We start from the raw sequence: 23,452 nt of genomic DNA, 5'->3' as shown, positions 1-23,452 counted from the left end.
AGGTCAGAGCTCAAATGTTCATGTGAAGTGTGAGGTGGGTTAATGATGTCACATTGGCACCAGGTTTCACTAAAATGCTGCCCAACGCCACAGTAGATGTGGCACAAAATGGGAAGGTCGTCCCACTCCCACCTCCCCTCACCCACATTTCACCCTTTGTTTGACGGCTATGTGCTGGAGGTCAGAGCCCTGATCACAGTGTTTAAATCACACGGTTTTATTATGGGTGGCTGAGGAAAACATTTCAGACACAACCTCTCAGGAGGTGACATAAAGAGTGTCAATGCAACCACCCCTTCCCTAGTGGTGTTAATTTCACACATTTCGCGATCGAAAACGACACTTTGCAGTGAAACATACAACAGGACAACGTTCTTCAGAAATTTTGCCACTGCAGACATCCCCTGGACGATTCAACCCTCTTCTAAGGAGATAGTGGGGCTGTGACCCCCACTGAATGTGATCTCACGTAATTGGAGTGTAGTGCAACTGCAATTTTTACTCTGGTGTACATGGTGGAACCACGGAATTTGAATGTGATCCAAAGCAGATAAGAGTATTTTTGCTTTTTCATACCTCATTTTTCATACCCTCCTGTGACATGTGCTTGGGCCAGGGTGGAGGCAGAGGGGTGCGACATTGAAACAAACGTGAATAAAACGACAACAGGTACCTCTAAGGATCCCCCTGTTCGATAACACCATCTTGCCACCTGCAAATCTTTGTTGGCCATTTTACGAATGTCTTTGTGCATAGACACCTATCTACTGATCTGTACACGCCATCTGGATAGGCACTATTTCTGACGCCCCTGTGATGATGTATGCGGCCATCAGGCTCAAAAGTGAAGTTGGTTGCATGTCCCACCAGCGGGTAGTGATCGGTGAATGAGTGTCTCTGTACAGGAGCATTTTTAATGTTCCCAGCAAAGGTGCTCAAAAGCCACCAATGGTGTTGCCGAACTGAGGGTCTTAGACGGACACTTTGCCATTTCATTCACGTGGATTTCAGTATAGCCCACTCTCCCCCTTTAAATGTGTTGCAGAGTAATTTCCTTATGCATAGCAGAACTTTATGACGTGTATCAGGATTTAATGACCTTGTACTCAGTTTAGTTTGTTTGTCCTTCATGGCAGGTGAATCTTGATACTGTGTGCCATAGGCGACAACTTCCCCCAGTTGGGACAACTCTCCACCAAGTTCCATTGTGTGTTGCCAAAGATCAATTTTTTCCATAGGTGTTCATACAGAAAATCCAACCCTAGGATCGTTTAGTACCCTTCATCTAATTAGTATGGAGATGGGGCCATGGGTGCAATTTTTATATCAAATTCATATGCAAATTAATTAAATTGACCAACTAATAACCCCCCCAACCACACCCACCCCTAGATAACATCATGTGTTTTTCTCAGCCTGCTCATAGGTCCCAATCCACTTCCCCCTCCCCACCTTCCCCCTCTCCCTCCCCCACCTACCGTATTGGCATTAATTTAAAATTTTGGAAGGAATTTCGAATTTTGGCAGAAATTTATAATTTTGGTGGGAATTTTTGTCCTAGGGCTGTGCTGATGTCCCAAGCCAGCCCCTGTCCAGAAATGGCATGAAATTAAGAATGGTGGTGCCATTTCCAGGACTCAAACCCCGGTCCTCGTGGACAGAACTCCAAGTGCGCCCCCCTAACACAATTATACCACCAGGGGGTGCTTGAACTTGGTGGGAAATTAAAATGGTGGTGCCCTTTCGAGGACTCGAACCGTGGTCCTTCTGGACAGAAAGCACTAGTGTGCCCCTCAACAAATGGGAACTGCCCTAATGTAGAAGAGGAAGGCTAGGTTAATATTATTTATTTATTTACTGAAGTAAAGATCAGTCTTAATTACGTAGTTAATCATACAGATCGGTCCTAATTACACAACTACACTGAAGTGCTAAATAAACTGGTATACGAATGCATATTCAATACAGAGATATGTAGACAGGCAGAATACGGCACTGTGATCAGCTACGCCTATAGAAGACAACAAGTGTCTGGCGCAGTTGTTAGATTGGTTACAGTTGCAACAGTGGCAGTTTATCAAGATTTAAGTGATTTTGAACGTGATGTTATAGTCGGCACATGAACGATGGGACACAGCATCTCTGAGGTAGTGATGAAGCGGTGATTTTCCCAAATGACCATTTCATGAGTGTGCTGTATCAGGAAACCAGTAAAACATAAAATCTCCTACATCACTGCAGCCGCAAAAAGATCCTACAAGTACAGGACGAACAACTGAACAGAATCGTTCAATGTGACAGAAGTGCAAACCTTCTGCAAATTGCTGCAGATTTCAATGCTAGGCCATCAACAAATGTCAGCATGCAAACCATTCAACGAAACATCATGGGCTTTCGGAGCCAAATGCCCACAGGTGTACCCTTAATGGCTGCACGACACAAAGCTTTACGCCTCGCCTTGACCTGTTAACACCGACATTGGGCTGTTGATGAGTGTAAACATGTTGCCTGGTCAGACGAGTCTCTTTTCAAATTATATTGAGTAAATGGACTTGTCTGGGTATGAAGACAGCATCATCAATCCATGAACCCTGCATGTCAGCAGGAGACTGTTCGAGCTGTGGGAGACACTGTAATGGTGAGGGGCGTGTGCAGTTGGAGTGATATGGGACCCCTCATACGTCTAGATACGACTCTGACAGGTGACACATACATAAGCATCTTGTCTGATCACCTGCATCATTCATGTCCACTCTGCATTCCGACAGACTTGGGCAATTCCAGCAGGACAATGCGACACTCCACCCGTCCATAACTGCTACAGAGCGGCTCCAGGAACACTCTTCTGAGTTTAAACATTTCCACTGTCCACCAAACTCCCCAGACATGAATATTATTGAGCATATCTGGGATGCCTTGCAATGTGCTGTTCAGAAGAGATATCCACCCACGCGGACTCTTATGGATTTGTGGACAGCTCTGCAGGATTGATGGTGTCAATTCCCTCTGACACTACTTCAGACATTACTCAAGTCCATGCCACATCGATGTTGCAGCACTTCTGCGTGCTCGTAGGGGCCCTACACGATATTAGGCAGGTGTACCAGTTTCCCTGCCTCTTCAGTGTATATGCACAATGCTACACAAAGACTGCCTAAAATCGCAATACACCACAAAAATCGACGATGCCATACAACTGTTGTCATCCTGCTGGAAAAATTGTAAAATTTGTCATAAGGTCTTATGGGACCAAACTGCTGAGGTCATCGGTCCCTAAGCTTATGCACTACTTAATCTAACTTAAACTAACTTCCACTAAGGACAATACACGCACCCATGCCCAAGGGAGGACTCGAACCTCTGACGGGGGAAGCCGCGCGGACCGTGACAATGCACCTCTGACCGCTCGACTACCCCGCGCGGCCCTGCTGGAGAAACATTTCGCAATACCACTCAAAACTAGTAACAGATGCACTCAAACTCTACTTTTCATGTACAAGGTGGCAGGAAAAAGGCTGGGATTTAAGGTATTATTTTTATTATTTTTGTTGTGAAATATGTTCAACTGACGAGATGCTGGTGTTGAACAGAGAGGAATTTAATATTACCTGTAAACATACAGCTGAGGACGTATCTATTGCTGTTTGACATCAGAATTCGCTTCAGATGCCTGCTCAACGATCACCCTGCAAGCGACGTAATCGAGGCCAATACACACCATCACAAATTGCTATGAAAAAAACAAGCACTCATAGTGAACGGGTCATAATGCAACACACGTACTGGGGAAAATCGTCATCCTAAAAGATTGCAGAGGGGACGGTAGTTGAACATGCGATCACACGCTGTCAAAAATTAGAGCTCCCTTTAGCATCCCCTCAGACCTCCCCCTCCCTCCCACCACCTAAGGATGGACAAAGACTTGTTCAAACAGTTAACTGCTACCACTCAGCGCTTTGCGATTTTTCTGCTGTCTACCTTGCTTTCATGGCAGACGAGCTTGACGCAGTCGCTTGAGGCGGCGGTCCTTCGCCAACACAGAAGCATGTATAGTCAACTGAACAATAGGAGATAAATGAGGGCCACTCCAAGTGCAACCTGCTCGTCTAAAATATAGGGAAACAGTCCTGCTCCCACATGTCGATCACCCGCTCGAGTGGAGCTGCATCAGCGGTCTCACACACATGGATCGTTCTCCACACCACCCCACCGCAAGCGATTGCAGTTCTGTGATGGAGAACAACTATATTTAACGTCTATGCATCTCTTATAATCAAGCATCTTTTAAGAAGGAAATCACAACCGCGACGATAATCAGTGTCCTCTTTCCACAGAAATAGGCACAGTCCATTTTCTTTTAGTTTTTGAGCAAAATCGATACAGTATTTACGTTAGACTACAAGATACAATTTGCGTCTCATTATTTTGCGACGTCTAATGAAGTGCACCACCACCAATTATAAATGATCAGGCTATATGCTCCCTATATACGTCCACCATGCGTAAACTTCCACTATTTTGCTGTAAAAACTAGCGAGCACCACAGAATGTCATCGGAGTAAAAAAAAAAAAAAAAAAAAAAAAAAAAAAAAAAAAAAAGCTGGAGAATAAAATCTACGTTAAGCAACTTCTTTCAGCCTGATGGGCAAATTACACGACCTGAGAGCATCTCTCGTATGTCTAAAAATAAACTGTCATGCACGTTTGCATTACAAATATTTCAGACATGTGAAATAATATTAGAGAATACAATCTTTCACGCCACTGGCTCACATGTCGGAAAAAACACAATCATATTACACTGGACAACAACATGCTAATTCAACAGGACGTTGTTGGTTTTTACACTCTGGCAAGTGTGAAGCAATGTCACATCTATGTTTACGAAACAAATCATGAGAGCCTGCCTTGTAACAGAACCTCCTATAAGATTTTACGGCGTCTCTCTCTCTTTCTTCCATTACATCGAAACCAGTTACTGTCTGCATACTTACATTTGACATTTTTGGTCCATAACTTCCATCTACCACCATGTCAGTAAAGTTTCTAATCATACATCAGATTCTCACGTTCTAGTTTTGTAAGCAATTTGATCATCACAGCCTGATTCATACAATCTACTCACATGTTGGGAACAAAACCTTTATCATTTCTAGGTTCCACAATGAGCTATAATTCAAGTGGTATCTACTTTATAATTAGAAGTTGTGAAGTACGAAATGACACAGGACTTGCGGTAATACCTGTTTTTTTTTTAATACGTAATCGTGATGATAATAATAAAAACAGTCCTGATTCCACGAGAATACGTACAGCCGATTTGTATTACTTTTATGAGCAAAGTCGGTGTAGTTTTGTGACTATCTGCATCCACACTGTGACCACTCCTTGTAATAGAACCTCCTATAAGATTTTACCACATCTCTCTCTTCCGATACATCGAAAACACAAATACCGTCTGCATGTTGACGTCAAGCATATTACACATACACATGTCGCTCCATTGCAGCACATGGCCAGTGCTCGAAGTTGCTTACACAGACCTGTGTAAAGGTTTGTCGGCTGTACTGGAGGAAGATCATATCTAGCAGACTATCAATCACAAGAGAGGGTTTCTGTATTGTTCCTTCATAAGCAGTTTAATACATTGTTTTTTCAGCTGAAACACATCCAGGCAGTGTACGGCTATAGTTTTGTACACTGCCATACACTTTCTTTTCTACTATGACTTCGAAGTTTGTGTCAGCTGATAAACCAACATTAACACATTTTGATCCTTTGGCTCTCACAGAAAGCTGAACACTGCATGGTGTAAACTATACAGCTCCCACAACATACAGGTTGGTAGAAATGAAACACAAAGGCGATGTTTCTCATTGCCAAAAATGTGGACAACATCGCAACATGTGAAAACTGGAAGAGTTTGCGGCATTGTAGAGGGCTTCCAATAGCTATCTCAAGGTCATGACCTGTACAGTTAATCTCATCTTCTACAGCAATGAGGTAGCGGATGTCTCGGTGTTCTGTTTCGATGAGCATTGTTTCTTCATTTTGCTGCCATGTTCATGAATACTGTCTGGTGTTGACCATCGCCAGAAGGTACCTTTCCCAACACGAACTAGACCGAGCGAGGTGGCGCAGTGGTTAGCACACTGGACTCGCATTCGGGAGGACGACGGTTCAATCCCGTCTCCGGCCATCCTGATTTAGGTTTTCCGTGATTTTCCTAAATCGTTTCAGGCAAATGCCGGGATGGTTCCTTTGAAAGGGCACGGCCGATTTCCTTCCCAATCCTTCCCTAACCCGAGCTTGCGCTCCGTCTCTAATGACCTCGTTGTCGACGGGACGTTAAACACTAACCACCACCACCACCAACACGAACTAGGTAGTAGAAATAAAAAGAGCTACTATTATCTTACTGCTGATAAAAAAAATAAGGAGAGCTTCGCAGCATATGTAATAGGACGACTCTGCAGCATTGAGGAACGCTTCCAAACAACTGTCTAAAGGTGATGACCTCTACATTTCATTCTGTGCTCCACAGTGGCAAGTAGCAGATATCCAGTGTTTCGCCAAGGCTCCCTCCATCTCAACCAAGTGGTGTCATTCAATCATCATGCCGTAATCAGCAGTGTACCAGTGGATGAACAGGATGGGAACAACGCTGTTGATGTGGGGCAATGTACAAACCATAGTTAATAATGTGATCAAATTTAGCAATTTTACCATTTCTTCTGTAATTACAACGCCAGGCAATAACACAGCAGAATGCTTCCCAATTTCTGCTAAATCACTCCTCCACTACTTTGCAAGTACCATATACTAGATTGCGAATACAGACGGATGACTGTGCAGTACATGCATTCGGTCATTTACATCAAAGTATACCAGTTGTTCTGTAATTTCAATGTCATCCAATGACAGCAGAATGCTTCCCAATTTCTGCATCATCGCTAAATCGACTCTCCACTACTTTGTAAGTACCATATACTAGACTGCGAATGCTGATAGATGACTGTGCAGTACATCCATTTGGTGATATACATCAAAGTATACCAATTGTTCCACAATTTCAGCGCCAGACAACAACACAGCAGACTGCTTCCCATTTTCTGTACCATCACTAAATTACCCCTTTACTACTTTTCAGCTACAATGCGAAGGCAGCTAGATGACTGTGCAGTATGTCCATTCGACAATATACACCAAAGTATACCAGACAGTGTCCTATACTGATGCAATTAGGTTATCTATATATTTCCAGTGCATTGATCATAACGCAGAATTTACGATTACGACTGGCCATCTTTCCCTGTGTGGATGGGTGTCACAGAGTATTCTCACATTTGTGGGATAAAGACGGAGTTTGACAGATCCCTCCCACATTTTCCTTGACCGATCCTCCTTGCAACACCAATCTTACCCATAGCACCGATCCAAATGCACAAGATCTCTCCAGATGCGTTTGTGTTGAGGAGGGTAGCGCCTCTCATCGGTGTACAGTAGACATGAGAGTGTTGAGGCGATAGACGATTAAGAATAAATGTATGGTTTAAACATGATGGAGCTCCAGATGGATGGAGTTTGAAACATTTAATGTACATCAACCATGCTATCAATTCTGAAGCGTTATTCCACTGTCCAGAGTCAGTACTAGGAAGGTATTGGCGTGATAGAAATGATCATAGAGCATGAACACACACTCTGATGGTTACACATTTATGCACCTAAAAATTGCTGTATTGTTAATGCCACACCGTTTCTGAAGTATTAGTCATGCAGAATGCAACGCTCTTAATACTGTAATGGAGGATATATTTGTCCAACATCAGACATACAGTCACCACACAAGTTTCGTACCTCAATTACTACTGTCATAAACATTAAAATGATAAAACTACTTCCTTCGACACCATTCTGGTGTCCTAGGATGTCTTCATCAGGGTATATCCACCGATCAAGCTGCAACTATCACTTTCTCATTTGATGATAATTTATTTCCAGCAGACGAACGTTCCAAGTTAGGGAATGGGAAGAAGTTACTTGGTGCTAAGTCTGGTGAACTGAGCAGACGAGAAACCAACTAGAGCAGAGTCCGGAGACTGCTGTTCTGTCTCTTAGGAAATTAATGGATTCCATACGACTTTTTAAGTTGGAAACGTACATAATCTCAATCACACTTCCGGAATCTGTCGTACGTATCATTAGTAGTAGTATTGGTTTCCACAGATGTGGCTTTGTCTCACTAGGAAATAGAGCAAAGAAAAACGGACATGAATATTTTCGATAGCTGATGGATTGACGTACCACCCACTCCCTACTGCACGAAAATGCTCACGAAGAAGCAGCAATTTATTACAACTGAGTAAGCACCACAATCAGTAGCCAAAGATATGTAGCAGTCTTATTGACATTTACAGTAGCATCACAACAGCTCTGGTAGCTCTCCTTTTGCACAAAGAAGTCTTGGTCTGATGTTAGCTAGTTTGGCTCATGTGTAGGATAATATAACAATTTCGTCCTAACACCACATATCTCGAGTACACCCTCTCACACTATTAGAGATAATACATGTGACACCAGCCCACTCGTCTACAGAATACTCTAGGAAATGGCTTAAGTTTGATAAATTCATGGCTATTTAAAATGGGTAATATTTAAAAGAACTCAATCCATCATTGTTTCTGAAACATTAGTGTTTCTCTCTCCTAAGCTGCCACAAAATCAAGGTGCAAAGTGTGGCCATAGGGAAATCGTGACGTCACTGCCTCGGTGTGCTTTAATGGTATAATTTCGCCTTTCAGAAGCCCTGGGCTGTTACTGCTGCAATATCAGCATGGTATGAATATAGCTTATTATACAAGACCGCCTATATGCTCTTGTTACTGAAGTTTTTTGTGTGAATCTTGTTATAACCACATCAGGTCAGTCACAGGGTGCTACGGTGCGTCAGGCAGGGCCATGGTGCAACACAGGATACTGATAAATTCATAAACCTTACAGCCAGCATTGCTAGCAAAACAGACGTCCTTACAGTCAGCTTTATGAAGCTATTGTGTAGTAATACTACATTGTTTTAGTTGCCTGTTGATCTTTTGTAAATGTTCTGGAAAGCTTCTATCTGCTTATTTGCATCTGGCATGGCCATAATCAGCACCAGGCGGTTATCATCCGAAACTTCATTAGAAATTTTATCTAGTATACAAGAAGTTGATACATCGGTGCTAATAAAAATACCATCAGTCGCAGAGGAGCTACAATTCGTTGTTCTTGTAGGTCTGTCGTTGATGTTTTTCATGTTATAATAGTGCACCACGTTTGCTATTTTAAGGAAGCAGCAGATCTACACTGAAGAGCCAAAAAAACCTGGTATACCAGCCTAATATCGTGTAGGGCCTCCATGACCATGCAGAAGTGCCACAACACGACGTGGCTTGGACTCGACTATGTCTGAAGTAGTGCTGCAGGGAACTGACACCATGAATCCTGCAGCGCTGTCCATGAATCCGTGAGAGAGCACGTGGGTGGGTATTTCTTCTGAAACGAATGTTGCAAGGCATCCCAGATGTGCCCAATAATGTATATATCTGGGGAGGTTGACGACCAGCGGATGTGTTTCAACTCAGAAGAGTGCTCCTGGAGCCACCCTGTAGCTATTTTAGACGTGTGGGGTGTCGCATGGTCCTGCTGGAATTGCCCAAGTCCATTGCAATGCACGACAGACATGAATGGATGCAGGCGATCAGACAGGATGCTTACATATGTATTGAGTCTGCACTTTGTTTCAATTCGCTTGACGTGAAACGCTCGTTTTGCAGGGAGCTCGTATTCTTATCCCTCCGTAAGTGGTGTACTTCCTTGTTTGCATCGATCATTTTTTAGGGTTCATTTGAGTCAGTTTTCTTCGTGAATAAGTTCCACAAATGCATTTCTAGGCGTCAATCATTCTTATTGTCATTGTATTGCTTCACAGCATGTGTCATTACCTTTTTCTGAAAAACAGCTTGTATCACTCTGCATCCACAGATTGTCATCGTTTCTGGCGATGTAGTCCCCATAATCACAGTCTTTTTGGCGCACAAGTTCGCTGTTTTCGTTTTATTACGCTAACTAGTCTTCTTTGAGGGATTCAGTTTCTTATTGCAGCATTTGACTAACATTTCTTTTGCATTCACTTCACTTTGGAGATCAACCTTTTCGTCAAAAAAACAAGTATGTAGTTTTTTGCTGACAAAATTGTAACCATTCTGCGAAACGGCGCGCAAAGTAGTCAAATTGCAGATGATCTCTCTGCCTCATCGAACCAGTTTTAACCTATGTAATACACTTCTAATTTGAATGGGTGAAAATATTTTGCCCAGTATTTGATTAATTCGACGAGACCCCAAGGGTATTTTCATTTCTTCTGACTAGAAGGCCTTTATTACATGGCCACAATTTCATGCATTTGTTTTTCATATGAGCATTTCTCCTCTGTAATACCTCTATAGAATTCAGTAAGCTGTCTTTACCTCAATCATTACAAACAGCTTCATCTGTAAATGTAGATTTATCAATGCACTTCTTCCATGGTGAAAGCTTTGATTAAGTCTCTGTGCTTCTTCTATGGATGTCACGTTTTTTTCAAACGTTCCTTCCTTTCTGCTGTTGCTCAGGATGTGTGGACTGCAATTAAACATCGTTAGACATTGTGCTGAAAATTTTGTGCCAGATGCACTTCCCCTACAAGACAAATCACACAATGGAAATACGTCACTCGTATGAGGTCAGTTTGATAAGTCTGGTAAAAAAAAGCAAGAAAAATGTTTGTCTCCTAAACGAGTTACATTCTTGACATAGTCTGCTTTGAGGGATATACATCTGGTCGAGTGATCCTCTGACTGTTTTATCCCATCAGAAAAATAGATTCTGTCAAACTCTGCAAAACATTCGTTGACTGCAACTATCACTTTCTCATTTGATGATAATTTCTTTCCAGCAGACTGACGTTCCAAGTTAGGGAATGGGAAGAAGTTGCTTGGTGCTAAGTCTGGTGAACTGAGCAGACGAGGAACCAGTTAAAAGTCTAATTCATGGACTTTCGCTAGTGTTATCACTGATGAGTGGGATGGTGCATGATTTGATGAAACAGCACTTTTTTGCATGCCAACCTTGTTTTTTTTCCCGGCAACACAAGTTTCAAACGATCCAACAATAAATCATAAGAGGGTTCAATTATGGTTCTGCCTTTTTCCAAGTAATCTATGAGGATTTTTCCTTAGAAATTTCAAAAAAAAGTAGCGGCTATCACATTAACAAGTAACAAAATGGTATTTGCCGTCTTCACTGCACTTTTACCAGTCTTTGTCCATTGTTTTGGCTACCATTTTCAAACTGGTGAGTAATTATGGATCCACGTTTCATCGACAGTCACAAATTGCTGCAAGAGGTCTTGCGGATTTCGATTTAACATCATTAGACACTGCTGAAAATTTTGTGCCAGATGCACTTTTGGTTGACTGTGAGCAGTTGTAGTACCCAACTCGCATACAACTTCTTTACATTGAGTTCTTTCTGCGGGATATTATGTACTCGCTCAGTTGAGATGCTTAAGGCCAGTTCACACTGCATTCACGTCACGTCTCGTCCTGTCAAAACATTCTACAATGCATTTCAATGGCGGCATCCACAGTGGCCGTCCAGTCCCATCACGGAGCTGCCGAGTTTTGACACCTGATGTCATTCTCCATTGGATATCACATGACCACCAAGCTCGTTTCCTCCAGATACACAGCCACCCACAGATCTCCATATTTCGTTTGTGGTCTTTGTGGCTACTGTCCGTTATTTTTTTGTTCGTTATTTGTTGCAAATTGCTTTAATTGGTTATTTCTTTTATTAAAATTTGGAATAAATGGCTAAAGATTAACTGAAGCAGTGAGGCAGTAGTCTGAATTGCACTACATGAGCGAACTTGTCCTCTGTTGCATTTATGAAGTGGGTTTTTACACACACAGTTCGGTATGTAATATTTTACAATGAAATGCATTACAATGTGACTGTTACTTGAAGTGTGGGTAAAATCATATTGATTAATAGATGGAATTTATTAGTACATTGTCATACATCTGCAGCGTTTCATAAAGAAATAGACTGAAACCTTCAGACACTGCAAGTTGTTTGTTTAAATATGTGCTTGTGGCAGGCATACTTATTAAGTACCTCTCTGGATTGAGTGTGAAACAGTTTTACTACCTAACCCCCAATACAATTAAGGCACTTGAACTATTAAAAGCCAAATACAAAATATAAGGACGGAAGCCTATAAATCTTGAAGAGAGAGGTATTGATGGAGATGTGAATGTCGCACAAAAATTTGCTCTGGACAAGCAACTACACTTAATCTTAAACAAATCAGTATTTCAAGGGACGTGATGGCAGCTTGAACACTGTGTTGCTTTTAGTAATTCTGGGTGCAATTGATGTAAAAAATGAAAACGCTGATACTTCTACTTTCTGAAATACAAACTTAACATTCCTCTTCCATGAGCTCCTTGTGCAGTGTGCGAAATTTCCCTTCCATATCACACACATGTTTTGGACTCAAACTTTTTTATGTTATTTTGCACTTATGACTTCCTTCTCACATATACAAGCGATCCCTGTAAGTTGAAAAACAACTGAGTCCAATAAATGTCATTTTCATACAAATGTTGATTCCAGCATCACTTTACACACTGAAGGGCCAAAGAACTGGTATAGGCATTCCTGTTCAAATAAAGAGATATGTAAACAGGCAGAATACAGTGCTGCGGTCGGCAACGCCTATAGAAATTAACAATTGTCTGGCGCAGTTGTTAGACTGGTCAATACTGTTACAGTGGCAGGTTATCAAGATTTAAGTGAGTTTGAACGTGGTGTTACAGTCGGCGAACGAGAGATGAGACACAGCATCTCCGAGGTGTCAATTTAGTGGGGATTTTCCTGTACGAGCATTTCACGAGTGTACCGTGAATATCAGGAATCCGGTAAAACATGAAATATCCGACTGCTGCGGTCAGAAAATGATCTTGCAAGAACAGGACCAACGACAACAGAATCATTCAACGTGACAGAAGTGCAATCCTTCCGCAAATTGCTGCAGATTTCAATGCTGGCCCATTAACAAGTGACAGCATTGAACGAACATCATTGATATGGGCTTCCAGAACCAAAGGCCCTTTCATGTACACTTGATGACTGCACAACACAAAGCTTTACACTTCGCTTGGGCCTGTCAACACCAACATTGGACTGTTGATGACTTGAAACATGTTGCCTGGTCGGACGAGTCTCGTTTGAGACTGTATGGAGCGGATGGACGTGTATAGATATGGAGACAACCTCATGAGTCCATGGAACCTGCACGTCAGCAGGAGACTGTTCAAGCTGGTGGAGGCTCTGTAATAATGTGGGGCGTGTGCAGTTGGAGTGATACGAGACCCCTGATACATCTAGATATGAGTCCAACAGGTGACACGTGTGTAAGCATCTTGTCTCATCACCTGCATCCATTCATGTCCATTGCACACTTCGACGGACTTGGGCAATTCCAGCAGGTCAACGCGACACACCACACGTCCAGAATTGTTACAGAGTGACTCCAGGAACACTCTTCTGAGTTTAAACACTCCTGTTGGCCATCAAACTCCCCAGACATGAAAATTATTGAGCACATCTGGGATGTCTTGCAGTGTGCTGTTCAGAAGAGATCTCCACCCACTCGTACTCTTACGGATTTATGGACAGCGCTGCAGGATTCATGGTGTCAAGTCCCTCCATAGCATATCTGGGACGCCTTGCAACGTGCTGTTCAGAAGAGATCTCTACACACTCGTACTCTTGCGGATTTACGGACAGCATGCACGATTCGTGGTGTCAATTCCCTCCAGTATTTCTTCAGACATTAGTCGAGTCCATCCTATGTTGTGTTGTGGCACTTCTGTGAGCTCCCGGGGGCCCTACATGATATTAGGCAGGTGTACCAGTTTCTTTGGCTGTTGAGCTACCATATTGTGCATGTGCAATTCGTGGTAAAAACAACTGAAACTCTTTTGTGAAGAGCGCAATTTCCATTAAAAAAAGACAGGGGAGGATAGTGATGCGAATTGAAATCACATGACTTGAATTGACGTGACATATCATGATGTGAAGGATAGTGTGACTACACTTTGGTGTGATGGTGTTGTGACGTGATCATGCTGTGACACCCAATGTGAATAGGCCTTTACAGCAATGTAATGAATTTTTATTCCATGGTCTTGTATTCCCATATCATGGACTTTTCCAATGATTTCCTCTGTGGTGACCCAGTTGGACACGTTTGCTGTTTGTGAATTAATTCAGAATGTGTGGTTATGATATTCACATACATAGTAAGGGGTAGTATTAAGAGAGGTGGAATGAAATAGGTGAATCACGTTAGCATTGCTGGTTCCCTGGAACATTCGACCCAGAACACACCTTTTCAGGGAGGAAGCATTGCGATACTGTTTTGTTCAAGAACGTCCAAGCACAGCCGTTCTACATCTGCATCTATACCGGTACTCTGCAAACCAATGTGAGGTGCATAGCAGAGGATACATCCCATTGTATCAGTTATTAGGGTTTCTTCCTATTCCATTCACATATAGAGCACAGATATAAGCATCATTGTTTTAATGCCTCTGTATGTTGTAAAGGGGCACCCTCCTCTAGCATTAGTTTTCCTCAACAGAAGTAGTCGATACCAAAAATAATTACGAATTTTTACACAGGTTAATATTATCTCAACTTTTTCTAAAAGAATTGCATATGATTTTGTGCGTGATGTATTATGTTTCAGGCTAAAATGTATAAAAAGAAATTACTTTATTTTCGTTGTTACAATCGATACGTGCTAGCTTGGAATGTACAGTTAAAATTACTTTTCTTTTCGAAACAATTGAAATTACGAAATATTAGCCACACTTAAAATTTCTGTTTTTAATTACGAAATCTGATGCTCATTATTAAATTTATTTCTGGATTCATTTATAAAACAATAATAGAAACTACTAGAAAGTAATTTATCAAGAAAATTTATAAATTCATGGGAATTTTGTTAGTACCGCAGAATGAATTAGTGGTGGGCATTCCTCAGATGTGACTGGGCATGTTTTTATTTTTGGCAGTAACAATGTAATTTTCGGTTTTGTTGAAGTGTAAATTCTAATGACAGTGTGGTATAAAAAAATTGAAGAGAATAAAATTAACATGAAAACAGAAATTACTGCTCAGACAATTCTGCATCATGAGAAGCTATAAGGTCAAAAAAATTAGCTTCAACAATCAGCCCCTAGAAATGAAGAACTAGAGCCAACTATGAGAAAAGAAGATAAGTAAAAAGTTTATTGCAGATCTTACTCGTCTTAAAGCTTATTAAAAGAGTCAACTATAAAGGCAGTGGCAATCTACAAATGATGAGAGGGAGGAGTAGATTACAAGTGGTGGCGTCATCCGGGATAAGTTGACTAATAATGAAGTTATGTTTGTTGCAGAAGGGAGAGTGATTTGTGTCATTTGCAGTTTATGTATGAATGGATTTCCGATCACGTGAAGAAAGAAGACCAAGAGCTGTCCAACAAAGTAAATTACAACAGTGACAATATAGTATACTACCAAGAATGACACACCAGATCAAATGAAAGAGGAATTTGCAACTTCAGCCAGGAACACCAAAAAGGAAAGATAAGTAGAAACTATCTGGGAGATTAATATGTTTGTGGACTCATGTGCTTGTTAACAAAATGAATAGAGAAGCAGGCAGGTGAAATGTGGAAGTGAAAGCTGTAGGACCCAGTCAGGACATGTTTGAACTGAGTGAATTGACGTCAGCAAAGAAACAGTAAAAACAGCTAGTTTGCCGTTAATTTCACCAAAGATGGAGGAAATGAAGACAGATAACAGTAGTAAATTGGATAGGGTGCAAGATTGAATGGACCAACTTAGTAATCAAGTTTCAGTGCTCAGTGACAGGTTGTCATAGGGGTTCAAAAGTGTGAATGAAAAATTTGATTTCTTACAAAATAAATTTATTGTTTTGGAAAATGAGTTGATAACTGATTCGGCAAGACAGTCGAAGAACGTTAATGATGTCAGAGTCAAACAGAAGGCCGTAGGGAAAAAAGTGGAACAAAGCATTGATAGCGTAAACCAAAAAATTTTAGATGTTGAAAACAATATGCAAACTAATGTAACTGTCTTAAGTCAAAAAATTTCAGTAGTTCAGGAAATTTATGTGACCCAAAGTGTGTGTGCAGACAATGGTATTGCGTAGTCCAACACTCCTATCATAAGTTTTCCATCAGACAATTTACATACAGTGTATTTTTGCAACACTGCAGAGACAGTTTTGTGTCAGGCATGAATACAATCAAAAAATTAAATTTGTCAAAAGATATCTTGAAGGTGGAGCTCTGCCATGGGTAAATTTGAATTTAAGTCAGTGGGAAACATATCAGAATTCGAGAAAAGTTTTTTAAGTAAATTTTGGTCAGAAGCTGAACAGCGGAGAATCAAAAGTGAATTTTTGAATGGTCCTAATTATAGTAATAGGAGCAGTATTTTTCCAAGAACTGGGCGTGGTCTTTTATTACAGGGATCTACGATAGTTTATAGTTAACAGAGTGCCTAACTCAGCCTCAGATTCAGTGTAGAGATTGACAGGGATTCCATGGAATTTCAGTTTTAATGATTGCAACTGTTTCTCAACACGACTTACACTAATATTTATTTCATTCATGTTATCAGTGGTGTGATGATTAAATTGAGACAGTTCTCTTTTGTTTTTATTTGTAAAGAAACATGTGTAAATGGAGTTAAGCATTTCAGCATCTGCTTTTCTACCCTCAATTTCAGTTCCTGTCTCATTCTCTAGGGACTGGACGCCAACTTTGAGGTCACTGACAGCCTTTACATATGACAGAATTTCTTTGAGTTCTGTGACAGCAGATTTCTCAAACCGGGGGGCTATCAAGTATGGGGTCCCACAGGGTTCGGTCTTAGGTCCTTTACTGTTCTTGATATACATTAATGACTTAACCATTCCACATTGATGAAGATGCAAAGTTAGTTCTTTTTGCTGATGATAAGTGATGTAATTGTAAATGATATTTTTCACAAAATTATTAAGTGGTTCTCAGCAAACGGACTCTCTTTAAATTTTGATAAAACAAAGTATATACAGTTCTGTACAGTAAATGACACAACTCCAGTAATAAATATAGACTCTGAACAGAAGTCTGTAGCTAAGGCAGAATTTTCAAAATTTTTAGGTGTGTCCATTGATGAGAGGTTAAACTGGAAGCAACACATTGGTGGTCTGCTGAAATGTCTGAATTCAGCTACGTATGCTATTAGGGTTATTGCAAATTTTGGTGATAAGAATCTCAGTAAATTAGCTTACTATGCCTACTTTCATTCACTGCTTTCGTATGGCGCCATATTCTGGTGTAATTCATCATTGAGTAGAAAAGTATTCATTGCTCAAAAATGTGTAATCAGAATAATTGCTGGAGCCCACCCTCGGTCATCATGCAGACATCTATTTAAGGATCTAGGGATCCTCACAGTAACCTCACAATATATATATTCACTTATGAAATTTGTGAAGTGTGTTACTTCTGAACTCAATAAACAAAGTAAGTGGTATGAACTGTCACCCTTTCAAAGTACCCCTTTCTATGCCAAAGTCAGATTTAACCCTGCATGAATGACTGTCAAAATTTTGGCTGCTAAGGTTCACTGCAAGTATTTTTTAAATTTATTTATTTATTTATTTCTTACACCATGGATCCAACTGTGACAATTTCACATGGATGTAGTGTGTGTCAATTTTTACATTGTCAATGACAAGTACTTGTACACTATGTTTACAGGTAAAGAATATAAAGTTACTTAACCACTACAATGATCCATAACACAATATAATGGAATGAGAATCCTTAGACCTACAGATTACAGGTATAAAACAAAGTAAATTAAACCTGAAAAGGTCGTATAACCCAGACTGTTAAATATAAGCAGTTAACACTAAAAGAGTTACATACGTGACAAGAATGTTCAGCTTAATGTTCAATTTATATGATAATACATCTTATTTTAAGGCCGTTTCTCACAGTGTTTCATAAACTCTTCCAAACTGTAAAATGACATGGCTAAAAGAAATTGCCTCAGAAGCTCTTTAAATGTAGATTTGTTGGCAATTTCACATTTGATTTCTGGAGGAAGAGCATTAAATATCTTTATACCAGAGGACTGCACACCCTTCTGCACAATCTTCAAATTTTTACCTTCAGTGTGGAAATCATGTTTCCTCCTTGTGTTATACTGATGGTATTCACTGTTACATTTGTATAAATCAGTGTTTTTACTTATGAAACACATAAGTGAGTATATATATTGAGAAGTAGTTGTAAGAATTCCCAGATTCCGGAATAGGCTTCTGCAGCTGCATCTAGGATCTACACCAGACATCACTCTTACAACACGCTTCTGAGCAATGAATATTTTCTTTGCAAGAGGTTGATTTCCCCAGAAAATAATTCCATATGCCATCAAAGAATGGAAGTAACCATAGTATGCAGCTTTTTTAATGCTTAAGTTTGCACTGACAGAGATGATTCGCATTGCAAAAACTGAAGAGTTGAGTCTCTTGTAAAGATCTAAAATGTGATGGGACCAGTTTACTCTACAGTCAATCTTCACGCCTAGAAACTTTGTTACTTCCACTCTTTCTATGACCTCTGTGGCATATTTAACAGTCATTTCTTCCTCAGTTTTGGCAGTTGGGGTGAACTGAATATAATTAGTCTTACTCAGGTTAAGTGAAAGACCATTTGCAGTAAACCATTTCATTAAATCTATAAGAATAGTATTAACAGACTCTTGAACATTTTCACATTTAAGACCATTAACCATTATGTTAGTATCATCTGCAAAGATGGTAAAATTGCACTGAATCATTGAAGAATAAGGTACATCATTTATAAATAACAGGAACAGTAAAGGACCAAGAATAGAGCCCTGTGGAACTCCAAAATTTATGTCTCTCCATTCCAATGAAATCATTCCACCACACAAATTGTCTGACTTATCTAAGACTACTTTCTGTTTCCTCTCTGTCAGGTATGACTAAAGCCAGTTATTTGCTACACCACTTATTCCTAGATGGTCTGCCTTCAGTAACAGTATTTGGTGGTTCACAGTGTCAAAGGCTTTACATAAATCACAAAATAACCCTGTTGTCACCATTTTCTCATTTAGAGATTCCAAAACCTTATCTATAAAAGCATATATTGCTTGTTCAGTTGACAGACCTTTCCGGAAACCAAACTGATGTTTGCTGAGAATATTGAATTTATGTAGGTGTTCTAAAATTCTAGAATACATGAGCTTTTCTAGTACCTTTGAAAACACAGTCAGGAGAGATATTGGTCTGAAATTTTTAACATCAGTTTTCTCCCCTTTCTTAAAGAGAGGCTTCACGATAGCATACTTTAGTCTATCAGGAACAATTCCTTGCTGCAACGAGGCATTGAAAATATGACACAGTATATTGCTTACAGAAGTACAACACTGCTTTAACAATTTGCTAGAAATATTGTCTACTCCACAGGAGTTCTTGGTTTTCATGGAGGCAATTGTTCTTTCAATTTCTGATACTGTAACAGGTCTAATATGCATTTGGATGATTTTGTTAGGGAAAGCATTTCGCAAAAAGGTCAGGGCATCATTCACAGAACCCTTGCAGCCTATTTGCTCAGACACTGACAGGAAGTGTTTATTAAAGATTTCAGCTATGATCTCAGGATTTTGCACAAGATTCCCTTCATGTTTGATTATGAAGTTTTCTACAGCTCTTTTTTTATTGTTCCCTGTCTCCTTGTTAACTATTTGCCAGACAGTCTTCATTTTATTATTGGAGTTATCAATTTCTTTTACATAATACAGTGCTTTTGATGTCTGAATAACTTTCTTTAGGATTTCACAATACATGTTATAATGGCTGATTAATTCTCTGTCCCTTGACCCTCTGGTTGCAACATAAAGTTCTCTCTTATATTTACATGACACTCGAATACCCTTTGTGATCCATGGCTTCTTTAAGGACGAGGAAATATTGTTCCTAACAAACTTTTTAGGAAAAGCTTCTTCAAAGTGGGATAGGAATTCATTTATGAATATGTTGAACTTTGTATCAACATCATCTACTCTGTGAACTGAATTCCAATCTTCATGCTGCAGCTTATGGTTAAAAAATTCCAGGGTCTCTTTGTTCATAAGTCTGATTGCCTTCCAGGATGGGACTGCTTTCTTGACAGGTCTGTAGTCATGTAGAGTGAGGAGCTGTCCATCATGGTCTGATATGCCATTTACTATTGCAGTGACAGTGAAGTTCTGGTATAAATTTACATCTAAAAATATATTGTCTATCAGAGATTGACAGTCAGGTGTGATCCTAGTAGGGAAGTCAACCACTGATGTAAGATTGTAGGAACTCAGCAAATTCTGGAGCTCTACTTTGTTGTTGCATTCCATTGCGAAGTTGACATTAAAGTCCCCAAGTAAGATAATGTCATTATTTTTAGAAAATAAGGTTGATAGTAACAATTCTAACTGAACCATAAAGCTGTGAAATTGGTTCCTGGTGCCCTGTACACTGTAACTACTATTAATTTGGAACTGTTTAATGTCACTTCTATTGCACACACTTCAAACTGTTGGTCACTGCAATATTTCCTTACATCTACAGATCTAAAAGTTAAATTATTCTTAATGAAAATTACTACTCCACCTTTTCTCATGCTATCTCCACAGTAGTAGGTGGCAAGGCTATAACTGTCTATATGTAACATTTCAATTCCTTCTGTAATATGGTGTTCTGAGAAACATAAGATCTGAGCACTGTTCATAAAGTTTTTGTTATTTATGTTAACTTCTAATTGATCTAGTTTGCTTCTTATTCCCCTTATGTTTTGATGAAAAATGGAGAAGTTGTTTGGATTATTACCTATTTTGGTGGTTTCTTCTTTCTCGTGCCTGTGGTTAAAAAATCCTTCAGATGAGGAGGACACACAACTTTACGTTTACCTCCTGTTCTCTGTGATGATGTCGATTTTTCTTCAGCAGATGCTTCCTTCTTTACTGAAGATGATGAAACTGATGACTTGCTTGTTGATTTACCTTGAGCTGATGCTGTCAATTCCCTTGGAGATGATGAAGCTATTGACTTGCTTGCAGGTGGGGATAAGATTGCTGTTGCTGAAGGCTCCAGGGGTTGTACTGCTGTTGCAGCTGGTGTTTCTGCTGGCAGTGATATTTTTGACGAACTGCATGTAGGCAGGTGCACAAGTGGTGTTGCTGTTGGTTCACAGAGTGGAAATGCTGCCTTTTCTTCTTCTGCAGTACATGTAACCATTGAGTTATCTCTGTTTGGTGAAGAAACAGAATCATCTGAGCATCTAGGTACTGAAACTTCTGATCCATTCATTTTCTTCGTTTTTGTTATTAAGCATACTGGCAGAGGGATTACAGCACGACCTTCCACTGTGTTGCAGTTAATAGAATTTAACAATTGTTTGCACATAGCTTCCTTTCCCTGTGTCTTCCTGTGCATACCATGCTTTGTAAAGTGAGCTCTCTCCATGCTGTTTGCGTCAATAAAGGTAGCCTGTGGGAAACTGCAGCAGAGTTTTCTTATTTTCCTGTTGACTTTGTTAATTTCTAGGTTAACACACGAGCTACTTATTAAGTCATGCCTATGTGGAACACTAAGCACGAAAACTTTTATATGTGAGAGTTTTTCCAAAGTTTCTTTGAGTGCTCTTGTTGCATGATGGCTTTCATTACGATAAACATCGTTTGCACCACCTATTATGACACAGACAGAGGAATTTTTTGTTAGCTTTTCACAGTTTTTCACAATCTCGCCAAGAGGTGCACCTGATTTCACAACACTAGTAATTTTGTAGCGAGATTGCATAGCTATCATTATACTGGCTACTCCTTTGGCATGGCTATCTCCTAATATACATATTTCACTTTTATTTGGCACTGGATTGACATTAAGTTTCTTCGCTGTATATTTACAAGTTAAACTCACTTTTTTGAGGTTGCTGTTTTCATCATTGGCAGACTTAAACATCACACTCGCAGCATTTAATTGTTCAGTAGGCCTGTATAGTAACAGCTTGCTGCACTTGTTAGTATTTGCCGAGAATAATGTTAACATAGGTTCATGATGTTTTGAATGGATCGTTTCTATAGGATTAGGGAAACGATTACAAATAACACTTTCTTCAGAGTTTCTTCTTTTTTTAAAAGAACTTACCACTTTTTCAATGTCGAGGACGTATTTTCTTGCATTCTGTAAATCCTGTTTCAAACAATCTTCAACGGATTCATTGTGACCATTTAAAAATTTCGTGAGAGCAGTTACTTGTGGATCACACTGCGCCTGGCCACAACAACATGAGTGATCTGTCGTATTTATTTTACACAAACACGATGAGTGAATCCACTTATTAATCACTGGACACAATCTGATACCTTCTATAACCTCTTCATTGCACAATACGCAATTTATATCAATAATACTACTAAATTTCGCGGAGCAGTTTACTATAACGTCTATACTCGCCGCCATCTTAGCTACATGTTAAAGTTACTCATTTTAAGTCTATGAAGAAAAGCTTATAACCCTCATTAACGTGCATAGTGAAGATCATCCTTTCTCCTGGTGCTATAGCTATGCACACTGCTATTACTTTTGAACTGGGTTGGATTATTAACAACAATATGATTTCATTTTTTATTATTTCTTGCAGGTGTCAAAAACATATGCTAGTGAGAAGCTGCTGTTAGCATATTTGTAGATTTCATCATTTTTATACTGATCATTACCAAAACTTTGATGTTTTTATCTATAGCCAACTAACTATAGCTTCTAATGTGGGAAGTTAACAGCAATTTACTCATACAAAGAATATATTTCATGGCCATAGACACATAATTGCCAAGCTAGAAAAATGTATCTGCATGGAAAATAAAGGAAATGAGGGGAGAGAAAGAAAACAACCCTCTTCTCAAAAAATTCTGACCCTTTTTTTCAAATATCTAGTAAGATCATCATTAGATTTTCAAATGAAAATGTTTCATAGATCACCCACATTTCTGCTTTTATTCTACACTAGACAAATTTAACAGCTAATGGAGGGTAAAAGAATGCAAACTACCTATTTGGAACCTTAAACTTCACTTCAGCATTTCAGTCCCAGGTTATTCAATTTAGAATAAATAAGTATTCACCACTTCAGCCTTGTTTATGAATCTTGATGTTTCTTAAAATGATAAAAGACTCGGGGTTTAATATTCTGTTTATTATAAGGCCATTAGAGATCTTCAGACTGGGGAA

This window comes from Schistocerca americana, chromosome 2 (assembly GCF_021461395.2).
Source record: "Schistocerca americana isolate TAMUIC-IGC-003095 chromosome 2, iqSchAmer2.1, whole genome shotgun sequence".
In the NCBI taxonomy this organism is placed as follows: domain Eukaryota; kingdom Metazoa; phylum Arthropoda; class Insecta; order Orthoptera; family Acrididae; genus Schistocerca; species Schistocerca americana.
The sequence above is the reverse complement of the archived record's forward strand: the minus strand, read 5'-3'. Positions refer to the sequence as shown.